We start from the raw sequence: 12,565 nt of genomic DNA, 5'->3' as shown, positions 1-12,565 counted from the left end.
AGAAATATGCCCTGCTCTTCTAATGCTGCCTGGCATTAGTATAGGAGAATGACTGTAAAAGCAATGCGACTGTGTGTGTGTGTGTGTGTGTGTGTGTGTGTGTGTGTGTGTGTGTGTGTGTGTGTGTTACTTTTGCTTGTAAATTAACGTGCTGAAGTGTGTGTGTGTGTGTGTGTGTGTGTGTGTGTGTGTGTGTGTGACAGTATAGGTAATTTGTGTTAGGGTGAGATCATGAATGACTGTGTGAGCATGTCATTCTTACACAGGATGCAGAGAGTGGTAATGATGTACCAAGTTCAAATTAAAGTTACATAGTTCATATCTATACAATGATGCCTACAGCAATGACCCAAAATAGAGTAAATCACCAAGTAAAATATATTTGAGGGAGGTTGTTTTGCACAAGACCATGACTCTGTTAAATAGGTCAACCAGTTTCATTCTATTTAAACAAAAAGCTGTAACCCTAAAAATGTCTTTGTGTATCAAATGTGCACACTCACATTGTTGAACTTGGATTTTAAATAAATGTAAATAATAATAAATGAAGTACAACTTCTGTATACAACAATCAGTGTAATTTTATTATTACTACTAGTACTCTACTACTATTACTACTACTACTACTACTACTACTACTACTACCACTACTACTACTACTACTACTGCTACTACTACTACTACTACCATTACTACTACAACTACTACTGCTACTATTAGTAATTATTATTATATGAATACAATCATGAGAATAATCATGGTTAGGTTTACAATGAACCTTAAAAAAAAAAAATAAATAAAGCCAACAAGCGCATTATCTATTTGAACCATTTTAGGATTTTTTACTTATCATATAAATTAGCATAATTTAGATATGATTTTTAAAAAAAATATGCTTTTTAAACAGAAAATGGAGTTATAACTTGTTATTTGTAAAGTATTTGTGTGAAGTCAACTGTTTATATAGCAGAATATCTCGAACTTTTTATTTATCAGACCCATTTCCAACTTTTTTTCTGCTTAGATTTTCAGTTCCATGGGCTCTGTTTTATTTAGTGCATGGTCTAAAGGACATGACTCAGGTGTACTTACAGTAGGGCATGTCCAAATCCCAACCCAGGCTCATTCTGAAAACGCACTGCTACATACTTTTCTGTAGAGTGCCAAATACATCCTGGGAGGTATGTTTTTTTCCGCAGTTTTTGTTTTTGCAAATCCACCACAGGGCACTGTGTATGCTTTTTCAGATGTCAAATTTCTCTCACGAGTGCCATTTGCGCCTGCTGTTCTCATTTAAATCCACCAGAGGCTGCTGTCGACTGACTGACTGACTGACTGACCCACCCTCCTTCTTCCCTAAACCAAAGTTGGGGGTTACATACATCCCTTGGATTAAAAAAATTTACAATTTAAAGTTTTTTACTTTTTGTTTCTCTTCTTTAATTTTACAGCATTTCCACTGTAGTGGACCACAGGACCATTTTAGTTTGAAACGCCAAACTCAGACAACAAAACTGTACAGGATATGGCTGTAAAGGGATTTAAATCCAACATTAATGTAACAAGAACAAGATCTCTGGGCTCAGAGAATAGTATTGTTGCCTCACAGCTAGAAGATTGCTGGTTTGAGTCTCGGCTGGACCAGTTGATGTTTCTGTGTGGAGTTTGCATGTTTTCACCGTGTTTGAACAGGTTTCTTCCAAGAGCTTCGGTTTCCCCCATAGTCCAAAAACATGCGCTATTAGTGACTTGGCCGTAGTTGGAGAGTGTATGGGCGTTTTCCAGAAATGGGTTGCAGCTAGGACAGGCATTCGCTGCATAAAACATATGCTGGAATAGTTGGTGATTCATTCCACTGTGGTGACCCTTGACAAATAAGAGACTAAGCCGAAGAAAAATGAATGAATGAATAATATACAACTTAATTTATATAAACTTATCCAGCATATAATTTATACAGCGGATGCCCTTCCAGCCGCAACCCAGCACTGGGAAACACCCATACACACCCATTCACACACATACACCATGGCCAATTTAGTTTGTTCAATTCACCTATATCGCCTGTTTTTGGACTGTGCGGAAAGCCGGACCAGCCAGAGATAACAAGTGACTTTCTTGCTATGAGGCAACAGTGCTAACCACTGAGCCACCGTGCCACCCAATTGCATTTGCTTATATATTTAATAAGCCCCTATAGATAAATCTGATGAAAAAGTCAATAAATATTAGAACAATTTGGCACTCCCCTAATAATAAAACAAAACAGCTAAACCGCTCACACATATACTGCCCTCCAGCATGACTGCTAAGTGAAAGTCATGTGACAAACCCACTGCAGCACAATGGAATTCAGAAGGTGAGACATTCTATGATTCCGTATTAAAAAACGCACGACGACAGAATCAATCGGAACATATTGAGCTTATGTGTGAAGAAGTTCACAGACTTATGACTACGTCTTGTTGCCAGCAGAGTCCTTAACTGCCTTTCCAAACCGATTTACACAGGAAAAATGATATGTCTCGTGTTACAGAACTTGAGGCATTTTAGTCAGTCTAGAGCAATCAGAGGTTTGATGTTACACAAATCAATGTGAACTCACTGGCAGTTCTACAAACATAATGCATCAAGATCTGCTTCTCATCAAAGTATGCAATTATCTGTTCCTCATAACACATGTAAATAATGTCATGCTGCACATATGCTGTCCATAGCCCAAGCCTACATCTGGTCTAAGGTCAGTTTTTAAATGTCATGCCCATTGATTTGGAAGATCCCAATATTATTGACTGCTTGCCTTTGTGGACGCTGCAGCCACCTCTTGACCTGCTGGCCAAGATCACTATTACACTGTCAGACCACATAATGGAGGCACAGAATAAGGGCTCGCTTGTCTGAGAGTGATTCATTGTAGAAAACAATGCCATGAGCAGAGGCGATCATTACTTTACTACAGAAAAAAAAAAAAGGTAAAATACTTCCTGAAAATGTAATATATGTCGTGTTGGCTTGGTGACTGTCAAACCAAAAGCTAAGTGGCTTTCATAACAGTAAGCTGGGAAAGGTTTTTATGTTCCCTCACCTCTTCAAGTGGTTTATTTTGAAATTTTCTCATAGCTAGTCGATGATGCTACAGAAAGAGCCCCCCATCTGGGTGAGTGAGGCAGCAGTCTTTTGGCCTCCTCCAATTATTTGTAATGTGCCGAAGAATAAACTATTATTCTTAGCCAACCTCAGCAGTAATGTTTCAGCATGCACTATATACAAACTAGTAAATTAGTTGATGACAACACAGCTGAAGTGTCTCATTCATGTGGGGCGGCTCATCAGAGGCTTCATTTGGATAGCGCCGGATGGGTAATAAATCAGCATTCTCGACTCTCAGAGAAAAGCTCAGAGGTTTGTTTTCAATTAAACACAGAGAACATCATACAAAACATTCTACAGCCTTGAAAGGACTGCAAAAAAAAAAAAAAAAAAAGATTTTATTATTATCCAACTAGGTTATGTCACAACACAAAATGCCTCTACCTACTTTTCTATGATAAAACTGCAATACATTTTATTCCTTTAGGCAAGTCAAGTCGAGCTTCATTGTCATTCTACTGCATGTGCGGACATACAGTAAAATTAAATGTTGTCTTGCAGGACAACAGGGCTACGTAAATTAATCTTAAATACAAACACAACACAGGACATTAGAGCTATTAAAAAAAAACTATGCATAACTAAGACATGCTGTAAGATACTTAACTATACACATAAGACAGACTATAAAAGTACTGTTACATGAGACTGACCAATGTTGTGCAGGTGAATATAGTGAAAAAGTTTCAAATTGTGTGATAGAGGTATATAAGGTTTAATATGGTGCAAGAGTTATTTAAGGTTGAAGCAAGCAGTGCAATATGATGATGACAATGAGTGTTTCTACAGGTGGTTTGTCAAGCCCACTCACTTAATGCTGTGTTTGTCAGTGTCAACTAGTTTCATCAGCCAATTGCATTTAAGGGATAGCTTTACAGCTTTGGTTAAGTTAGGATTTTATGCATCACCATCATCACTATCCATCTATTAAAGATACAGTAGGTGATTGTCTTTGACATTTTTATTGTGCTGGTTAAAAGTCTCTTGGCATTCCAATAGTAATGATTAAAATAAATTATCTTAATGCCAATAATTTCCATTATTCTGATAAGTAGCCCAAACTTTCAGTCAACAAATGTAGATTTGTACAACTGCACACCTGTGTTCACTCAGATCTGCCGTTTGCGTGCGCATTCGTGCCACGGTCACATGGACACAAGAGAGAAAGTCACAGTGGTAAAAACAAATGCTCATTCAAAACTTTAAAATCCTGAATCAATATTGGAGTTACTTTTGCACGCTGGAGGAAAGATGACACCGTGGCGCAAGTATTTCTATTAGACAGGTGATGTTATGTTTTAAGACTCTTTTAGTCACACAAAGCTTATATTTTGTTGTTACAAATGGGCTATACGCACGGAAGTGTTGTTCAGCCACTGAAATCCGGTGAAAAGATATCCGCTATGTATTGTTTCCCATGCTACTTTGAATTTTCGGTCTGAAATACTGTGTAAGTATGGCTTAGTAATAAGTGTACTTCCTGCATGCCGGTGGCCAACCACTAAGCATACAGTAGTCGCTTTACAACTAAGCACATGAGAGAGTGAGACCAGCGATTCTTTTATGCATGAATTATTGCACATTATGACAAGTGTTGCTTCCTAACTACATAACTGGAAATGTGCTAGATGGTATACAGTTTTTCACTCTGATTTGTAGCATTATAAAGTACTATAAAGTTTATTTAACTGGCGCTTGACATGATGTAGTGGGTCTCTTTCATCTTTAATATGTGTGTTTGTGATTTAAGGAGGTGTGGCTTTGGATGGCTGTGGAGGGACTGTGTTTGAAACATATTATGCTAACTGGTTAGCATTTAGGCAGATTACCTGCTGCACCTTTAATCCCCACTGATTTTGAAAATAATTTACAGTTATGGTTAGGGTTAGCTTTAGTCGTAGGAATTAGCTTTGGATATTTTTTTTGAACAGGAGTGTTCTTCCAGAATCAACATACATAGATCAATACACAAGGATCCCACATGGCAAAATCACACTCACCTGAGGTTTACTCGCACTGCTCCTTCTATCTGGTCTCCGTTATACAGACAGTCCCTAAATCTCACCCAATCTTGATCATGGCACCAATGCAAATGATTCTTCTGATTTTTCTTGCATGGCTCCAAACTGTCTCCTGTGTCAAAGGAAGGCATGTTAATGTTATTTTGATGGTCCGTTTGTTGAATTTAAGTTACATTGCATCTACATGGCAACTAATTCCTTTTAGATTATAAGTAGACTGTTAGGGTTATTGTTAGGGTTAGTGTAAGTTGACATGTACTTGCAAAGTATACTTTATATATAGTCAGTTAAATGTCAGTTGAAGGAGCAGTATCAACAGATATTAAGCAGTCTGTTAATACTCAAATGGACCATCAAAATAAAGTGTTACCGCATATTTTCTCACACTCATTTTGTTTGGTTAGATTTTTAAGTGAGGGATAACATTTTGCCTCAGTGTTTAGCGCTGTCACCTCACAGCAAGAAGGTCATTGGTTCAAATACTGGTTGAGCCAGTTGGCAATTCTGTGTGGAGTTTGCATATTCTCCCCGTGTCTGTGTGGGTTTGCTCCAGGTGTATGGATGTTTCCCAGGATTTGGGGTTTGTGAATCAGTATACCCTCAGTGCTGGGATGTGGCTGTAAGGTTAACTACCACATAAAACCTATGCCAGTGTAATTGCCAGTTCATTACACTGTGTCAACCACTGATAAATCAGCGACTAGGCAAAAGGAATGTCAATGAGTATTATTTTACAGCTGAAATGATAAAATTCACCTGGAATTAATTATTTTTTTCTTTCAAGAAAACAATGAAATTTTTGCCAGATTAAAGTAAAATATTTTGAGAACACAAGAAGCAATAGGGGGCGACGCAGTGGCACAGTAGGTAGTGCTGTCGAATCACAGCAAGAAGATTGCTGGGTCGCTGGTTCGAGCCTCAGCTCAGTTGGCATTTCTGTGTGGAGTTTGCATATTCTCCCTGTGTTCGCGTGGGTTTCCTCTGGGTGCTCCGTTTTCCCCTACAGTCCAAAGACATGTGAATTGGGTAGGCTAAATTGTCCATAGTGAATGAGTGTGTATGTGAAGGAGTGTGTGTGGATGTTTCCCAAAGATGGGTTGCGACTGGAAGGGCATCCATTGCGTAAAAACGATAAGTTGGCGGTTCATTCCACTGTGGCGACCTCGGCAACAGGGAGTCACAGTGGCACAGTGGGTAGCACAATCACCTCACAGCAAGAAGATGCTGGTTCAAGCCTTGACTGGGTCAGTTGACATTTCTGGTTGGGGTTTGCTTGTTCCCTCAGTGTTCTTGTGGGTTTCCGCCTGGTACTCAGGTTGCCCCCACCTGTCCGAACACATGTGGTACATGTGAATTGGGTAGCCTAAATTGGCTATAGTGTATGTGTGTGAATGAGTGTGTATGGATGTTTCCCAGTGATGGATTGCAGCTGGAAGGGCATCACAACATTGTCCTGGTGTATTATTTTTAAAAATAATTTTAATTTATGCTTTGAGAGGTTCTCTTTTAAAGCAAAGCCCCCCTCTTTAGCAAGAAACAAGCTATTAAATACATGATTATTCCCATCATGGCCACCAAGGACTTCTTGATGCTCACTGTATTCAGTATTTTCCCTAAACAGGCATTAGGGTCTAATTCTGCCCGCCCATGGAAGAGCAGGCGCTAAAGCCCATGTCAATTGGCAGACTCCCTGTGGGACGAGAGAGAGAGGCTTCCCTACCATGCAGCGCACCCACCACCCCACCCTCTGCACTGGGCCTGTAATCACAGATTAGGGGGCGGATCAAAGGCTGGATTAAATTTGGGCCACTGGGCAAAGGCGGAGATTATGGCACGGTGGCACAACGTTCTTTTTGTCAGAGCGAGCATGTGTGTGCGCACGTGTGTATGCAAGTTATCCGGTTAGCCATCCAGAAGTCCAACCAAAGTTGCTCAGTTTTCTCAACACTGGTTTCTTCAAACCTTAAGGGTGAGATTATAGAGAAAAAGAGGAGCATAACCTCCGATTTCCACCCCCAAAGCTTCACACTACTGCAAACCCTGCCGTCTCAGCTAAAGGTAGGAGGCGAGGTGAGCTGAATAGCGATAGCCAACCAATTTCTCCACTATTGTAGCAGAGCAGTGACTTTTAGCTGCATGTAATCCTAGCCCCCTCACCCCCTTGCCTCCTAAAGGGGCTCATCACAAACAATTAAATCAACCATGAATTTCATATCGTTCACTAGAGCCTTTCAACCTTCTCCTTTTTCCTCCTCCTTTTCTCTTTTAATTCAAACTTGTTAATCAGCCTTTAGAAGCCAATTAAGTAGATTGTAACGCTCTCAATTGGATAATTTGCCTTTGTTGGGCTCTGGGTGATCCTTCTGATACAGTCTGCAAGCAGTAATTGGCCTAGCATCACAAACAAACAGCAATGAAAAGAGGCACTAAACGTATTCCTATTTTATTTTTTACACTTAACAGTCAGTGTCAAGATGACAGAAGCTAAGGGGATGAGGGGATGGTATAGGGAAAATACTTTGGATTTAAACCTGGGTCACCTGCATTAATGCTAAGTTATGTACAGTATGTATTCTTCTGTTATGTTAAAGCTGCGATAATTTAGAGAATTTCTAAAGAAAAGACTGATTTTTTTATTGATTTTACATTCTATGTAATAGTTTTCATTGTTGCTATGATCGTTTATGCTGTTTAAATGAATACATTTGGTTGATTCAGTGCCAGGACTCTGCAGTAGTGGGTGGATAAGGAATACAAATCGAATTCACCCTGTCTACAACATCTTGCCTTCGGCTCCTGTTTTCAAAGCCCATAGAACTGCTAAGAGAATATATATCGCAAGGTGTCTGTCATTCTTCGTCTGTCTGTCTGTCTGTCTTTCTTTCTTTCTCAAAGACCCTCTTGTCACCCAGGGCTCCAACTGAACAGTGGGAGTGCACAGCCCAGCAAAAGGGCAACCATTTATCACAGTCACCCCAAATGAAAGGCCCAAACGTCTCTCTTTCGGCTTTCCCCCCTTCCCTCTTTCTTCTGCTCTGTCTTTTCCCTTTTCCTCTTTCAGCATCCCGTCTTTTCCCTTTTGTCTGTTCGTAACAGTCTGGCTGGCGAAGAGGAGGGAAAAAGAAAAAGAGGACCGTTAGCTTGCTCAGCCCGGCTGCAGTTGGGCCAGCTCTCTCACGCTGTGGATCAAGCGGCCCTTTGTGTGTGTGGGGGTGATTTGTCAGGCGACAGTGGCAGAAGTCAAGACCTAGAGGGTGAAAGGCCCTGACCCCAGGAGTGCCTGGCCCCCAAGCTTCTGCTATAATAGAAAGGGGCCTGGAGAATGGCCGCCTGTCCAGTGGCCGAACACCACAAAGCGGCTCATCTGCATACTTCAGGTAGAGCACTTTTATTGGAACTGACAGGGGTGTGACAGCCTCAATGGTGGACCGAATGTGTATGTGTGGGAGGGTGGTGGCTAGAAGCAGATTTTCCTCCACTGGGCTTGGAGGAAACCAATAACAGCTAATCTCTTCCAGCATAATAAACAAAACAGTAAACAATGGCATTGTTTACACATCCAACAGGCAGTGCAGTTACTAGCCTTTTGTGACCACTCGACGACAGAATGAAGTGTCAGGGCAGAGGCCAGCAGAGAGAGAGAGAGAGAGAAGCAGTATGAGACAAATAGAGAGAACTGTGACAACTGACATGCTGGTTTGCCTGTTATTTCTCACCCTGTTTTGTTCCCCTTTCATCCAGTCCTAAAGGACGACAGAGAGACGCATTCTGCTGGCAAATTGTTTGTTTGCTTGTTCCCACCTTTCATGGGGAAGATTGAGACAATGGATGTTGTCTGTACAGTTTATTTGCATGCACCATAGTTTTAGCACTTATTTCACTTAAGAAATTATGCAAATTGGGTAACGGCACAAATACACTCATAAATTGAAAAACAAATAATAATAATAATAATAATAATAATTATAATAATAATAATAATAATAATAATAACAATACACACAATTCCATTTCTACATTTCTATTGCTAAGAACAATCTGGCATGCATTGCTCTACCAAGCAGACATTTGATTCGACTTGTTAAATTATGAAGTTGCACTGGTCCATTTATTTGGACAGTTATATGCATAATTATTTAACATATTAAAGGATATAACTGAATATATGCCAAATTATGCATCATTTAATTATCATTTATTTTATATTTCACTGCTTGCCATTTTCCATAGATGACAATAATGCAACGCTATATGTGTAAGACAAACAAACTCATTCATTCATTTTCTTTTCGGCTTAGTCCCTTTATTAATCAGGGGTCATCACAGGGAATGCACAGCTTATCCAGCATATGTTTTATGCAGCGGATACCCTTCTAGCTGCAACCCATCACTGGGAAACACCCTCATTCACACACATACACTACATGGCTAATTTAGGTTACCCAATTTACCACAAACAAATTCATAATGAAACAGATTTTCTTAAATTTTTTGTGCTATAAGTAATTTATGTATAATGCAGTGCATTCAGAGCTTGATTTGGAGATTGGACACAGGCTTTGCACTGAAATCCTTTGTGCAATTTTGTTTAATGTATGGCTTAATGTAATTCACTTGCCCTCTGGCATATGACGCAGTAATGAAAGCAGATTGAGGGATAGTTTTACCAAATGTTGTAAGATTGTTCTTCTTCTTCTTGGCCTTCTTCAGTCAACGCTTAACACCACCTCTCTCTATCTTCCTTAGTTTCCATTAAAACAAATCTTGCCAGCACTGATGACATCCATGCTGGTATCGGACGTCCACTTTTTGTGGAACTGTCTACCCATCCATGCAGTGCTAAGTTGGTAATCCTGTTTTTATCGATACAAAATACATGACTGTGACACGGTGGCTCAGTCGTTAGCTCACAGCAAGAAGGTCGCTGGTTAGAGTCCTGTCTGGGTCAGTTGGCATTTTTGTGTGGAATTTGCATGTTCTCTTTGTGTTGGCTTTCTCTAGGTGCTCCGATTTCCCTCACAGTTCATACATGTGCTCTCGGTGAATTCAGTTAACTAAATTGTACGGTAGTCGACAGAGCTTAACACGCTGCAATTTAAGAAAGCACATGCAATTAAAAAAAAAAAAAACAGCAAATAAAGAAATGGTCTTTATCAATTTGACAGCACACATGTTGCAAATTCACACAACACAAACAACTTAAGAAACGCACAGCGTTAGTCACAATACAAACAACTTAAGATACACCAACGCAATCTTATGGCAATTTGTACTTTTTTGATTTAGTGGATAATTCATACAATCTAATTCATACAATTTATTACGATTCACTCATCACCCAATGACGATTGGGATTAGGGGTAGGGTTCGGTGCCACGCCTCCTTTTTAAAAACGTACATTTTCGTACGACTGAACTCTTTAGAATTCCTACGAGTTAGCCACTGAACTGACAAAACGTAAAATATGTAAGTTTAATCATGAGATCAGGCTGGATACACGCACAGGCTTTCTTAAATAGCAGTATGTGTGTGCAAGTGAAAGTGTATGGTTGTTTCCCAGTTCCCAGTTGCAGCTGGAAGAGAATCTGCTGCATAAAACATATGCAGTTCATATGTTAAAAGCATTAGCAGTTCATTCTGGTGCCCTGATAAATAAAAGGACTAAGCCAAAGGAAAATTATGAATGAATAAAAATACATGACCAAGTCACTGGTGTTGTCTTTATTGCAGTTTTTTGCATGTTGCTATTTTCTGATTTAGAGCCTTTCTAATAACATCATTTCTCATTTTATCCATGATGCACACTCCAAGTATTTTTCTAGGTGCTTTCAGTTCAAATACAAGTAGTTGAACTGGCAGAATGTTCAACACACGTTAATGTGCAATTGTCAGTAATGATACTGGACATGTACACAGCCTTTCTGCTACCTGGGAATTCTTGTTTTACACATAGAAAATATATTAATAAATATAAAAAAAATCTGTGGATGAATTACAAAAGAGCAAACACACATCTGAGAGAAAACATTGTATGGAAAGCATGTAACTGTTAGGACTATTTCAAGTCAACAATGTTTTGAGACAAATAATCTCTTCCCCCCCTAAAATTTGTCATACATTCTGTCTGGACAATACAGTAAGAATAAAAATAGAAATTTCCGTGGTTTAATTCAGCCAGCATGATATTGTTAATAACCTTGATGTGTAACAAATCGAGTCCTGCAATCCTTGAGACATCACCTTGCCTGATCGGCATAATCAAAAGCAATCAAATAATCACATAATCAGTGAACAGGCTTGTTGGCACAGATACAGCAGCACTGGATCCATTCTGGGCCTGACTGACATGATTATAAAGACTATGGGAGTAAAGCAGTTGTCATTGGAAGCAGATGGAGCATTTTAAAAAGACAGAGAGAAGATCTTTCAGCATAGTGTCCTTGTACGATGTCTGGAAACATTTATGATCCACAGAGGCTTCTTATTGTCAAAGAAAAAAAAAAAGGAAGGGAGGAAAAGAGAGAAACAAGGAGGGGAAATGTTGAATCATCTCCAGGCTAAAAGACACAGCATATTAAAGGGCACTGTAGGCCTATCCTAAACTATTACCCTAATAATGACCAAAATGCATTAGTTACCTTAATGTCTAATCTGACATGACTGTATTTTGTCAATGCAAAGAAAATAGTTAGCTTCTTTTGTTCTTAATGAGTGCACTTGAAGGCTTCCAAGATTCAAAAACATGATTGTATTATAAATGTGCTAGACATGTTGTTCTGACTCATGCATTCTACTGTAAGTTTAGTTATTTCTAACAAAGTGAATACTTTATTCAGTGAAACTTATCTGTATGTCTCAATGAGTTGCTTTTTGAGTAAGATCCTTTGAATGATTGGCAGATCCATATCTATGAACTGGTCTGAAGGGTTTATTCACTTTATCAGACTTATGATTAATTAAGTGGATATGTAAAAGCAATGAAGAAATTGCAACATAGTCGTGACACTTAAATGTCACCTTTATTAAACCTTTAAAACTTCTTTCAATTTTTATTCAAATGAATAAAAATAAAAGAAAAAAAAGTTTTTTCTCAACATTTTAGTACACTACCTAACAAAAGTCTTGTCGCCTATGCAAGTTTTAGAAACAGCAAATAATAACTCGACTTCTATTTGAGCATTTAGTATCAGAAGTGACTTATATGAAAGGCAAAGGCCTTGAAATTACTCTTATTTTACCAAAATAAAATATGATCATGCCTTGCATTTTTAATTATTTAATTAGGACAGTAAGGTCTGACTTTGCTTTGACAAAAGTCTTGTCGGTTAACAGAAACAATGTACAGTATAGACTGTGGAAGTACAGTGAAAAAATAATCAAGTATAATCTCTTGT

Source organism: Danio rerio, chromosome 5, assembly GCF_052040795.2.
Source record: "Danio rerio strain M-AB ecotype USA chromosome 5, GRCz13ab, whole genome shotgun sequence".
Taxonomy (NCBI): domain Eukaryota; kingdom Metazoa; phylum Chordata; class Actinopteri; order Cypriniformes; family Danionidae; genus Danio; species Danio rerio.
This window is presented reverse-complemented; position numbering follows the sequence as displayed.